A 14021-nucleotide genomic window follows, 5' to 3' on the forward strand; every position below is an offset into this window, starting at 1 on the left:
AAACCTACACTTTGTTATAGGAGTCCTAGGAAACTAAATAGACCATTCTTAAATCCTGACTACACATAATATGTTCTCCATCTTTATAATTTTATCATTTAGAGAATGTTATATAAATGGAATCAAACAGTATGTGACCTTTTGAAATGGCTTCTTCACTCAGAATAACATCCTTGAGATCCACCCAAGTTACGGCATGTATCAATAGTTCATCCCTTTTATCACGGAGTAGTATTCCACAGGGTAGCTGTAGCAGAGACTGTTTAATCATTCCTCTCTCCGGGAACATTTTGAATGCTCCCAGGTTTTGGCTACTATAAATAGAGCTGCTATGAACATTCATAGACAGATTTTAATGTGCTTTAATTTCTCAAAAGTTTAGTGTCCAGGAGTCTGATTGTTGGGTCATACAGTAAGTGTCTGTTTACCTATTTTTTAAAAGAAACTGATAGATTATTTTTCAAAGTGACTATACCATTTTATGTATGTTTCATCTTATTGATGTAATAGATGCAATTCCCTAATGGCTAGTGAGGTTGAACACCCTTCCATGTGCTTACTTCCCATCTGTGTATCATCTTCATTAACATGTCTCTTTATGTTCTTTGCCCATTAGCTAATTGAATTGACTTGGGTTTTTTGGTGTTTTTTATTTTTGTGTGTGTGTGTGTGTGTGTTTTGTTTGTTTGGTCCTTAAGAGAGAAAAGCATGGATCGGGTCCCAAGGACCCAAACAGGGGTGATTTCTCTAGACTTGTTTTTTGGCCTCATATATATCAGACTGAATGGATGAGTGCTGGTGAAGGCACCCACCTAGAAATGTCAATGGGTCCAAAAAAAAAAAAAAGAAAAGTAAAGAAAAGAATAGAAAAGAAAAGCTTTTCTCTCTAATAAAATGACCAGTAAAAGTGCAGGCTAGCAAGACAGAAAACTTTCAATGATTACCACTCTTCTTCAGGCAAGTGCCAAAGAAAAAAACAGGGGTGGGGAAAGGGTTCCACCACCAGTCCTCTCCCTAAGTCCAAGGGCAAAGCCTAGATGTCCATATTCATCAGAATGCGATGGCTCACCAAATTTCCATAAGGGTGTTGTCAGAGTATGCAACTAAGACTTTCATGCAAAATGAGTGCCAGTGAGCCCCTAGTGTGAGGTCAGTAGAGATCACATGGGAGGCCTATACTTTTTTCCCCATGTGTCAGTGATATGTCCCTCCTCTCTCCAAAGGGATAGTTTCAGAGGAGGCCTCGGGAAAATCAGGATTTCCACCACTGCTAGCAGTGATATGATGACTTCCTCCTCTCACATAGGACACTAGCAACAGAGGTCTAGTAGGGAGCATGAACTAGTAAAGCTGTTTCAGCAGCCTACCAGCCACCTGCCCAGCTGTGAGGAGCATTCTTCCCTATTCAACCCTGGATGTCAGTTTTAAAAACTCAAGGAATAAGGCTCAGCAGCAGAATGGAGAAGACAAAAGAAACAGTGACCTTGAGATGATACAAAAAAAAAAAAAATACCCAATCTGAATAAGAGAGAAACCAGACTGAAGGAAAAAAAAAAAAGATGAATAGATACTCTGAAACATGTGGGAATATAACAAAAGATCTAACATTTGTGTTATTAGAGTCTCAGAGGGTAGAAGAAAGATACTGGGCCTGAAAAGGCATTTGAAGAAATAATGGCTAAATATTTCCCATATTTGGCAAATGACATAAAGCTCAGATTCAACAGTTGCAAGAACCCTGAACAGGATAATACAAAATAAATGCAAGCCATTTCATATCAGTCATACTTCTAAAAACTAAAGATCAGGAAAAATTCTTGAAAGTGGTCAGAAAAATAAAATGAGGAAAAGAAAAAGAAAAAAAAAAAAAAACACCTTACTACCTAGAGGGGAAAAAGAATTTGAATAAAGGATTTGAATAACAGAGGGCTTCTCATGAGAATCCACTGAAGCCAGAAAGAAGTGGCATATTTTTCAAGTGCTGAGGAAAAAAAAGGAAAAGAAAAAAAGGCTGTCAAACAAGAATTCTGTATCAAGTGACAATATACTTCAGAAATAAAGTGCTGAGGGGAAAAAAAAGTGCTGAGAAAAGAAACTGTCAAACAGGAATTCTCTATCAAGTGAAAATATACTTCAGAAGTAAAGGGGGAAACAGAATGGAGGATTCTCAAAAAATTTAAAAATAGGGCTATGATATGATGCAGTAGTGCCACTCTGGGTATACAGTCAAAGGAAATGAAAACAGGATCCGAAAGAGATACTAGAACTTCCATGTTCATTGCAGCATTATTCACAATAGCCAAGATATGGAAACAACCTAAGAACCCATCAACAGATGAAGAAAATGTGGTGCGTGCATGTGTGTGTATGTGGTGTGTGTGTGTGTGTGTGTGTACACATATATATATATATATAATGGAACATTATTCAGCCGTGAGAAAGGAGGAAATCCTATCATTCACAACATGGATGGACCTTGAGGGCACTATGCTGATTAAGTGAAATAAGTCAGACAAAGACAAATACTGTATATCATTTATATATGGAATCTACAAAGCCAAACTCATGGAAACAGAGACTAGAATGGTGATTATCAGGGGCTGGGGACTGGAGGAAATAGGGAGAGGTTGGTCAAAGGCTTCACACAGACAAACAAACAAAAAAGGGTAAATTAAAACATTCTCAGGTGTAGGAAACCTAAGAGAAATGTCCTCCAGTAGATCTATCCTAAAAGAATGCCTGAGGGCGCCTGGGTGGCTCAGTCGGTTGAGCGACTGCCTTCGGCTCGGGTCATGATCCTGGATTCCCAGGATCGAGTCCCGCATCGGGCTCCCCGCTCAGCGGGGAGTCTGCTTCTCCCTCTGACCCTCTTCCCTCTTGTGCTGTCTGTCTCTCATTCTCTCTCTCTCAAATAAATAAATAAAATCTTCAAAAAAAAAATAAAAATAAAAGAATGCCTGAAAGAAATTTAGTGAACAGACAGGAAAAAAATAGGAGGTGTGGAGCAATAAAAAAACAAGAAAGATAAGGAAAAGAGCAAAATATGGGAAAATACAAAAGATATTTCTCTTTCTTTTGAGTTTTCTGTAAAGATTACAATGGTCTCTAACATATATTTCAAAGAAAATTTTAAGACAATTAAATTATAGGTGGAGGAAGACAAAAGGACAAAAGGAAGGTAAGGTTCTATACTTAACTGAACATTCAAAATGTTGACTCCATTAAAATGTGATATATTTTGAACATAAAGTATAATACCAAGAGAAACATGGGGTGGGGGGAAGGAAACTTATGTACAGAAAGGAAGAGAGAGACACACATAAATCCCTATAGATTAAAATGAAAAAAATAAAATGAAATCCTTACAAATGTTCCACTAACCAGCATGTATGTAGTAAAATATAAACAAACAAACAAAAAAAATGCCCTACCCTAAAAGAGAAAGAACTAAGAGAAAAAAAGTGGCAGATTTAAGCCCTAACCCATCAAAAATGACATTTAAATAAACCATGTAAAAGAGAATGACAACACTGATTTTTAAAAAAGGATCTGACAATATGATGTCTACAAGAAGTTCTCTTCAGATATAATGATAGGGGTTGGCTGAACACAGGGTAGAAAAAAAACATTAATCAAATAAAGCAGGAATGAGCATATTTTTATCAAATAAAGTAGATTTCCAGACACAGAAATTTACTGGGACAGAGAGGGACATTACATAAAGGTAAAAGAACTAGTCCATATCTAGCAAACCTAAATGTGTATGCACCAAGTGACAGTACTGAAAAATATATGAAGCAAAATATGACAGAAATGAAAGGAGAAATAAACAATTCCACAGTTATATTTAGAGATTTAAAAACCTTTATCTCCACAATTGATAGAACATTTAGACAGATAATCAGCAAGGATATAGAATAAACCAACAAGACCAGCTACAAACAGGATCTAATCACATTTATAGAACACTCATATGAACAGTCTATTTTTTGCAATAAACAAATACCAAGATATGCTGGGCCAGAAAACAAACTTCAACAAATGTTAAGAATTAAAATCATATAGAGTGTGTTCTCTGATCACAATGGAATCGAACTAGAAATCAATAACACAAAGATAACAGGAAAATCTCCAATTGCTTGGAAACTAAACAACATACCCCTAAATAAACCAGGGATCAAAGATGAAGTCTAAAGAATTTTTTTCAAAAATACATTGAACTTAATAAAAAAGAAAACAAACATATCAGTAACTGTTGGAGGCAGCTAAAGTAATCCCAGAGGGAAACGTAGAGCATTAAATGTTTATAGTAGAAAAGAGGAAAGTCTCAAAAAATTCAAACCACTTAATGAACTAGAAAAAGAATAACAAATTAAAAATACAAAGCAATCAGAAGGAAGGAAATAATAACAATAAGGGCAAAGAGCAATAGAACTGAAAAGAAAAAGGCAATAAAGAAAAATCAATAAAACCAAGGATACCACTACAGACTCTACACAAACACAACCAAAGCATGATAAGGTAATAACTACAAGCAACTACTCACATTTGACAACTTAGATGTTATGGACCAAGTCCTGGAAAAGGACAAACTGCCACAATGCACCAAATATGAAACAGATCATTTGAAAAGACTATTCAGGAAATTGAAATTTTAATTTAAAAAAAGGCAATCTCCAGGCCCAGATGGTTTCACTCACAAATTCCACCAAATACTTAAAGAAAAATTAACATCAGTTCTGCACAATCTCTTCCAAAAATTAGAAGGAACATTTTCCTACTGATTTTATGAAGTCCATATCATTTATCAAAACCAGAGAGAGACAATACATAAAGAGAAAAGTACAGACCATATCCCTCATGACTCTGGATGTAAAAAATCTTAAATTATTAGTAAATATAATTCAGCAATAAATAAAAAAATATGAATTATGATCAAGTGGTGTTATTTCCAGGAATACAAAGCTAACTCAAAAATGGAAAGATAATTAATGCAATCCATTATATCAACAGGCTAAAAAAGAAAACAATATCAATTGAGGCAGACAAAACATTTAAAAAAATCAACAACTACTCATGATAAAACAAACAAAACTCACTGAAAAAATAGAGATATAGAGAGAGGTTCACGAGTTGATAAGGAACATCTACAAAAAGCATAAAACAAATAATCACACTTACTTGTGAAAGTAATTTTTCCACCACAGGTCAGGAACAAGGCAAGGGTGCCCACTGCTCTTCAAGATGTTCTTCATGTTCTAATCAGTACAATAAGGGAAGAAAAGGAAATCAAACACACACAAACTAGAGAAGTTGAAATAAACATCTCTTTTTGCATATATCATCCGTGTAGAAAATTCCACATAAAATCTAAACAAACTTGCAGAACAAATAAATTCAGCAAAGTCACAGGATACAAGACTAACATACAAGAAGCTATTGAACTTCTATATCTTAGAAACAAATACTTGAAAACTAAAATTAAAAAATACCACTGTTGCTAAGTGCAAGGGAGTTGAAAAGGAGCAAACTGAGGCATCATCAACATAGAAAGTCGATTGTCCGCACACCAAATGTTCCAGAAGGCTGCTTCCCGGAGACTTCACCCCAAGCGTGATCGCGGCACCTTGTGGACCCTCTGAAAGCGCCTGCGCCTGACCATGAGGTTTTCCAGCACATGTAAGCAGCAGATCCCGCACCTGATCGCGAGACCCCACCGGCCGGTGTCTGGAAGAGGCCTCACCTGGACAGCCAGGTGGAGACCCTTCATGGAGGAGCTGTGTGGGCCAAAGTGGAGCTGAGTACTCTTGACCATGCTAATATCACAGCTCCCCCCCAGGAAACAAAGAGAGTACAGTAACAAAAAATATGAGTACTTTTGTGTAAATTCAATAAAACATGGACACAGGACTTGCATTTTGAAAATTATAAAATAGTAATGAAATGAGATCTAAATAAATTGAAACACTATAAATGGATTGAAGGACTCACCATAGTAAAAATAATCAATTCTCAATTTATATACAATTTTAATGAAATTCTCAAAATTTCATCAAGTTCTTTTATAGATAAAGACAAGATGATTCTAAAATTCATATGGAAAGGTAAGGGAACTAGAATATCAAAACAATTTTGAAAAAAAAAGTATGAATTAGGAAGATAATTCTACCTGAATTCAAGACTTACTATAGAACCACAATAATCAAGACCATTATACTCACAGCGAAGGGATAGACACATGGATCAGTAGAACAGAATAAAGAACCTAGAAATAGTCCCACATTAAGTATAGTCAGTTAATTTTTTATAAAGATACACAAGCCATTTAATGGGAAAAAATAAGTCCTTTCAACAAATGATGATAGAGCAATGAGAGAACCACAGACAAAATAAATAAATGTACCTCAAAATAATCATAGATTCAAATATGTAACATTGAACTGTAAAAGTACTAGAATATTTCCTGGATCTGGTACTCGATGAAGAGTTCCTAAACAGAACACCAAAGAAATGATCCATAAAAGAAAAAAAAATCAATAATTGGACATCATCAAACTTAAAAACTTTTTTTCTTTAAGAAAAAACAAGAGATGAAAAGGTAAAGTAGCCTTGGTGAAAATACTTGCGAACCTTGTATCTAACCAAGGACTCATATCTCAAAATATATGCATAAATTTAGCCCCTTGTATTTTTATCTTTTTATAGTGTATTATAATCTTTGTTGAATTTAATCAGCTAATTAGATCATGATTGATACAAAAGTACTATTTTTATATGAGTGCACTGGGAGGTGAACTTCAGGAAGAAGTCCAGAAAATGGATATTTTTAATCTTCTGTGACTTACAAGTAGGTAAAAACAACAACAACAACAACAACAACAAACATGTGTTTAACTACAATGTTGAAACATATCTTCTGCTCAGTAATTTAGGGCTGTTGTGACTCAATATTCCTGGCAAGTTATTATGTATAAAGGATTTGCACACATTTATAGTTCATTCTCTGACAAAGCCTAGACTCATAGAATCTTTGTTCTTTCGTTTTTCCCATATAACTCTCAAGTCTTTGAGACAATGATTTGCTATACATTTTATTTTATTTGGCTAAGTGTCTAGCTGACTTTTAGTACATGAAACTTTAGAATAGGCAGAAACAATCTATGGTTACAGAAGCCAGATCTTTAGCAGATCAAGGCCAGAGTGCGGGAAGGATTGATTGTAAACGGAAGTGAAGGAAATTTGGGGAAGATGGAAAGTTTCCATATCTTAATTATAGTGGTGGCTACATGACTATATATACATACATATATATATGTATATATATGTATAAATATTATATATATTAACATTGAGTTAAAGTTTTAAGCTGATGCTCTATCAAGTTTTGGGCTTTCATAGTAATTTTGAAGTCTCCTCCACTTACCCTCAACACTGGGAAACATTCCAGAAATTCTTTTGATCCCAGGTAATCATCATCAGTAGAAAATAATTTATATTTCTTCCCTCCTCTGTTGGGCATTTGATACAACCCCATCCAGACTCTTTTTGCTGAGGTCTCACTATGTGTTCCAACATATTCTAAGTGCAAGCAGAACTACCTCTTGTTTTGCCATCAGAGCCTGTGGCTCTAGACACAGCCTCTGGCCTTTCATTTCTTCACTGTAAATCAGACACGATCCCACTGCCTCTTTTTTTTTTATAATTTTTTATTGTTATGTTAATCATCATACATTACATCATTAGTTTTTGATGTGTTCCATGATTCATTGTTTGTGCATAACACCCAGTGCTCCATGCAGAATGTGCCCTCTTTAATACCCATCACCAGGCTAACCATCCCCCCACCCTCCTCCCCTCTAGAAACCTCAGTTTGTTTTTCAGAGTCCATCTTCTCTCATGGTTCGTCTCCCCTCTGATTTACTCCCCTTCATTCTTCCCCTCCTGCTATCTTCTTCTCTTTCTTCTTTCTTAACATATGTTGCATTATTTGATGGAACATTTTGTCTCTGAGGAGAGTTACAAATATTTTTCTCATTTTGTCATTTGCTTTGCCTACCCAAAGGTTTCTTTTCTTATTTTTTTTTTTTTCATTTCTCTGGACCTAACTTCCAATCATTTTTTTATTTCTTCTGAGTTATGAGTCATAGTTAGGGAGAACTCCAGCGCTAGGGGAATACTGCACATAGAATTCATGGCTTTCTTCCCATGATTCTTTAGTCTTTCAAAGTTAATTTTTTTTAATTTTTTTAATTTTCTTTTTCTTTTTTTGAATTTTTCTTTTTCCCTTCTCAACAAATATCTTATCAATCCTTTTCCTAAAAAATCTTTTTTATTTGTCATTTTTAGAGTCATTCTATCCCTTCATAGTAGTTAACCTTATTTTTGGTATATATATACATAAGTTGTTCTCTCTTTAAAATTTTGGGATATAGTTTCTTCTAACATACTAAAATATACCCTAAATCTCTAGTGTATGGCTTTTTTCTAGTCTCCTGCCTGATCACATTCTCTCCCCTTTTTTTTTTTTTAAACCTCTTCTTTTTTTTAAACCAACTTCTTATCAATTCCTTTTATAAAATCTTTTATAATTTTCATCTTTACAGTCATATTCCATCCCTTCATTGTATTTACCCTTATTTTTGTACATATATAAGTTTTTCTTTCTTTAAAATTTTGGGAGGCACTTTCTTCTAACAGACCAAAATACGCCCACAATCTAGTGTGTGGCACTGATCTATGCACCAGCCTGATCATATTTGATCATATTCTGTTTTTTTGTTTGTTTGTTAGGTGTTTTTTTTTTTTAATCTTTTTCTTTTGTTTATAATTTTCTTTTTTCTTTCTTTCCCATTCTTTTCCCCTGGTTTCAGGTCTCTTCTGATTTGTTCAATGTATATTTTTCTGGGGTCGTTGTTACCCTTTTAGCGTTTTGTTCTCTCATTCATCTATTCTCTGGACAAAATGACAAGATGGAAAAAATCACCTCATAAAAAAGAACAAGAGGCAGTACTGACTGCCAGGGACCTAATCAATACAGACATTAGTAAGATGTCAGAACTAGAGTTAAGAATGAAAATTTTAAAGATATTAGCTGGGCTTGAGAAAAACATGGATTATTAGAAAAACCCTTTCTGGAGAAATAAAAGAACTAAAATCTAACCAAGTTGAAATCAAAAAGGCTATTAATGAGGTGCAATCTAAAATGGAGGCTCGAACTGCTAAGATAAATGAGGCAGAAGAATTAGTGATATAGAAGACCAAATGATGGAAAATAAAGAAGCTGAGAAAAAGAGAGATAAACAACTACTGGATCACAAGGGCAGAATTCAAGAGATAAGTGATACCATAAGATGAAACAATATTAGAATAATTGAGATCCCAGAAGAAGAAGAAAGAGAGAGAGAGGCAGAAAGTATATTGGAGCAAAATAGCAGAGAACTTCCCTAATGTGGGGAAGGAAACAGGCATCAAAATCCAGGAGGCACAGAGAAACCCCCTCAAAATCAATAAAAATAGGTCAACACCCCAACATCTAATATAAAACTTACAAGTCTCAGAGACAAAGAAAATCCTGAAAGCAGCTCGGGACAAGAGATCTGTAACCTACAATGGTAGAAACATTAGATTAGCAACATACCTATCCACAGGACCTGGCAACCAGAAAGGACTGGCATGATATATTCAGAACATTAAATGAAAAAAATATGCAGCCAAGAATACTATACCCAGCTAGGCTGTCATTGAAAATAGAAGGAGAGATAAAAAGCTTCCAGGACAAACAAAAACTAAAGGAATTTGCAAACACGAAACCAGCCCTGCAAGAAATATTCAAAGGGGTCCAGTAAGCAAAGAGAGAGCCTAAAACTAACATAGACCAGAAAGGAACAGAGACAATATATAGTAACAGTCACCTTACAGGCAATACAATGGCACTAAATTCATACCTTTCAATAGTTACCATGAATGTGAATGGGCTAAATGCCCCAATCAAAAGACACAGAGTATCAGATTGGATAAAAAACAAGCCCTATCGATATGCTGTCTGCAAGAGACTGATTTTGGACCCCAAGACACCCCCAGATTGAAAGTGAGAGGGTGGAAGACAATTTACCATGCTAATGGACACAAAAAGAAAGCTGGGGTGGCAATCCTTATATCAGATGAATTAGATTTTAAACCAAAGACTATAATAAGAGATGAGGAAGGACACTATATAATATTTAAAGGGTCTATCCAACAAGAATATCTAACAATTAAAATCTATGCCCCTAACATGGGAGCAGCCAATTATATAAGCCAATTAATAACAAAGGAAAAGAAACACATCAAAACAATACAATAATAGTGGGGGACTTTAACACCCCCCTAACTGAAATGGACAGATCATCTAAGCAAAAGATCAACAAAGAAATAAATCTTTAAATGACACACTGGACCAAATGGACTTCACAGATATATTCAGAACATTCCATTCCAAAGCAACAGAATACATATTCTTCTCTAGTGCCCATGGAACATTCTCCAGAATAGATCACATCCTAGGTCACAAATCAGGTCTCAACTGGTACCAAAAGACTGGGATAATTCCCTACATATTTTCAGACTACAGTGCTTTGAAACTAGAACTCAATCACAAGAGAAAAGTTGGAAAGAACTCAATTACATGGAGGCTAAAGAGCATCCTACTAAAGAATGAAGGGGCCAACCAGGAAATTAAAGAAGAATTAAAAAAATTCATGGGAACAAATGAAAATGAAAACACAACTGTTCAAAATCTTTGGGATGCAGCAAAGGCAGTCCTAAAAGGAAAGTATATAGCAATACAAGCCTTTCCCAAGGAGCAAGAAAGGTCTCAAATACACAACCTAACCCTACACCTAAAGGAGTTGGAGAAAGAACAGCAAATAAAGCCTAAACCCAGCAGGAGAAGAGAAATATAAAGATCAGAACAGAAATCAATGAAATAGAAACCAAAGGAACACTAGAACAGATCAACAAAACTAGGAGCTGGTTCTTTGAAAGAATTAACAAGATTGATAAACCCCTGGCCAGACTTATCAAAAAGAAAAGAGAAAGGACCCAAATAAATAAAATCATGAATGAAAGAGGAGAGATCACAACCAACACCAAAGAAATATAAACAATTATAAGAACATATTATAAGCAACTCTATGCCAGCAAATTAGGTAACCTGGATTAAATGGACGCATTCCTAGAGATATATCAACTACCAAAACTGAACCAGGAAGAAATAGAAAACCTGAGCAAACCTACAACCACTAAGGAAACTGAAGCAGTCATCAAAAATCTCCCAACAAACAAAAGCCCAGGGCCAGATGGCTTCCCAGGGGAATTCTACCAAACATTTAAAGAAGAATTAATACCTATTCTCCTGAAACTGTTCCAAGAAATAGAAATGGTAGGAAAACTTCCAAACTCATTTTATGAGGCCACCATTACCTTGATCCCAAAACCAGACAAAGACCCCATCAAAAAGGAGAATTACAAACCAATATCCTTGATGTACATGGATGCCAAAATTCTCACCAAAATACTAGCCAATAGGATCCAACAGTACATTAAAAGGATTATTCACCATGACCAAGTGGGATTTATCCCTGGGCTGCAAGGCTGGTTCAACATACGCAAATCAAACAATGTGATACAATACATTAATAAAAGAAAGAACAAGAATCATATGATCCTCTCAATAGATGCAGAAAAAGCATTTGATAAAGTACAGCATCCTTTCTTGATCAAAACTCTTCAGAGTATAGGGATAGAGGGTACATACCTCAACATCATAAAAGCCATCTATGAAAATCCTACAGTGAATATCATTCTCAATGGGGAAAAAGTGAGAGCTTTCACCCTAAGGTCAGGAAATGGCAGGGATGTCCACTATCACCACTGTTATTCAACATAGTATTAGAAGTCCTAACCACAGCAATCAGACAACAAAAAGAAATCAAAGGCATCCAAATCAGCAAAGAAGAAGTCAAACTCTCACTGTTTGCAGATGATGTGATACATTATGTGGAAAACCCAAAAGATTCTACCCCAAAACTGCTAGAACTCATACAGGAATTCAGTAAAGTGGCAGGATATAAAGTCAATGCACAGAAATCAGTGGCATTCCTCTACAGCAATAACAAGACAGAAGACAGAGAATTTAAGGAGTCAATCACATTTCAAATTGCACCCAAAACCATAAGATAGCTAGGAATAAATCTAACCAAAGAGGCAAAGGATCTGTACTCAGAAAACTATAAAATACTCATGAAAGAAATAAAGACACATGCAAAAGACACAAAGAAATGGAACAAGGTTCCATGCTCATGGATTGGAAGAACAAATATTGTGAAGATGTCAATGCTACCTAGAGCAACCTACACATTCAGTGCAATCCCTATCAAAATACCATCCACTTTTTTCAAAGAAATGGAGCAAATAATCCTAAAATTTGTATGGAACCAGAAGAGACCCCGAATAGCCAGAGGAATGTTGAAAAAGAAAAGCAGAGCTGGTGGCATCACAATTCTGGACTTCAAGCTCTATTACAAAGCTGTAATCACCAAGAGAGTACGGTACTGGCACAAAAACAGACACATAGATCAATGGAACAGAATCGAGAGTCCAGAAATGAACCCTCAACTCTATGGTCAACTAAGCTTCAACAAAGCAGGAAAGAATGTTCAATGGAAAAAAGTCTCTTCAGTAAATGGTGTTGGGAAAATTGGACAGCCATATTCAGAAGAATGAAACTGGACCATTTCCTTACACCACCCACAAAAACAGACTCAAAATGGTTGAAAGACCTAGATGTGAGACTGGAGTCCAAAATCGTAAAAGAGAACACAGGCAGCAACCTCTTCAACCTCAGCCACAGCAACTTCATCCTAGAAACATTGCCAAAGGCAAGGGAAGCAAGGGCAAAAATTAACTATTGGGACTTCATCAAGATAAAAAGCTTTTGCACAGCTAAAGAAACAGTCCACAAAACCAAAAGACAACCAACAGAATGGGAGAAAATATTTGCAAATGACTTATCGATAAAGGGCTAGTATCTAAAATCTATAAAGAGCTTATCAAACTCAACACCCAAAGTACAAATGATCCAATCAAGAAATGGGCAGAAGACGTGAACAGACATTTTTCCAAAGAAGACATCCAAATGGCCAACAGACACATGAAAAAGTGCTCATCATCGCTTGGCATCAGGGATATCCAAATCAAAACCTCAATGAGATACCACCTCACACCAGTCAGAATGGCTAAAATTAACAAGTCAGGAAACGACAGATGTTGGTGGGGATGCGGAGAAAGGGGAACCCTCCTACACTGTTGGTGGGAATGCAAGCTGGTGCAGCCATTCTGGAAAACAGTATGGAGTTTCCTCAAAAAGTTGAAAATAGAGCTACCCTACAACCCAGCATTTGTACTACTGGGTATTTACCACAAAGATACAAATGTAGAGGTCCGAAGGGGTATGTGCACCCCGATGTTTATAGCAGCAATGTCCACAATAGCCAAACTGTGGAAAGAGCCAAGATGTCCATCGACAGATGAATGGATAAAGAAGAAGTGGTATATATACACAATGGAATATTATGCAGCCAACAAAAGGAATGAGATCTTGCCATTTGCAACGATGTGGATGGGACTGGAGGGCATTATGCTGAGTGAAATAAGTCAGTCAGAGAAAGACATGTATCATATGACCTCACTAATATGAGGAATTCTTAATCTCAGGAAACAAACTGAGGGTTGCTGGTGTGGGTGGGAGGTGGGAGGGATGGGGTGGCTGGGTGATAGACACTGGGGAGGGTATGTGCTATGGTGAGCGCTGTGAATTGTGTAAGACTGTTGAATCACAGACCTGTACCTCTGAAACAAATAATACATTATATGTAAAAAAAAGAAGAAGAAGAAGATAGCAGGAAGGGAAAAATGAAGGGGGGGAGATCGGTGGGGGAGACGAACCATGAGAACCTATGGACTCAGAAACAAACTGAGGGTTC

General features: G+C 36.0%; 1 pseudogene; it reads right to left on the reverse strand.

The window, feature by feature from the left end:
* The window catches only part of LOC114200740 (myotilin pseudogene), a 73419-nt pseudogene extending 65900 nt beyond the window's left edge, over positions 1 to 7519 (reverse strand).
* Positions 7520 to 14021: the final 6502 nt, after the last annotated feature.

This window comes from Eumetopias jubatus, unplaced genomic scaffold, assembly GCF_037043125.1.
Source record: "Eumetopias jubatus isolate StellerSeaLion01/CBP00866 unplaced genomic scaffold, mEumJub1_p1.0 scaffold_5, whole genome shotgun sequence".
NCBI lineage: Eukaryota > Metazoa > Chordata > Mammalia > Carnivora > Otariidae > Eumetopias > Eumetopias jubatus.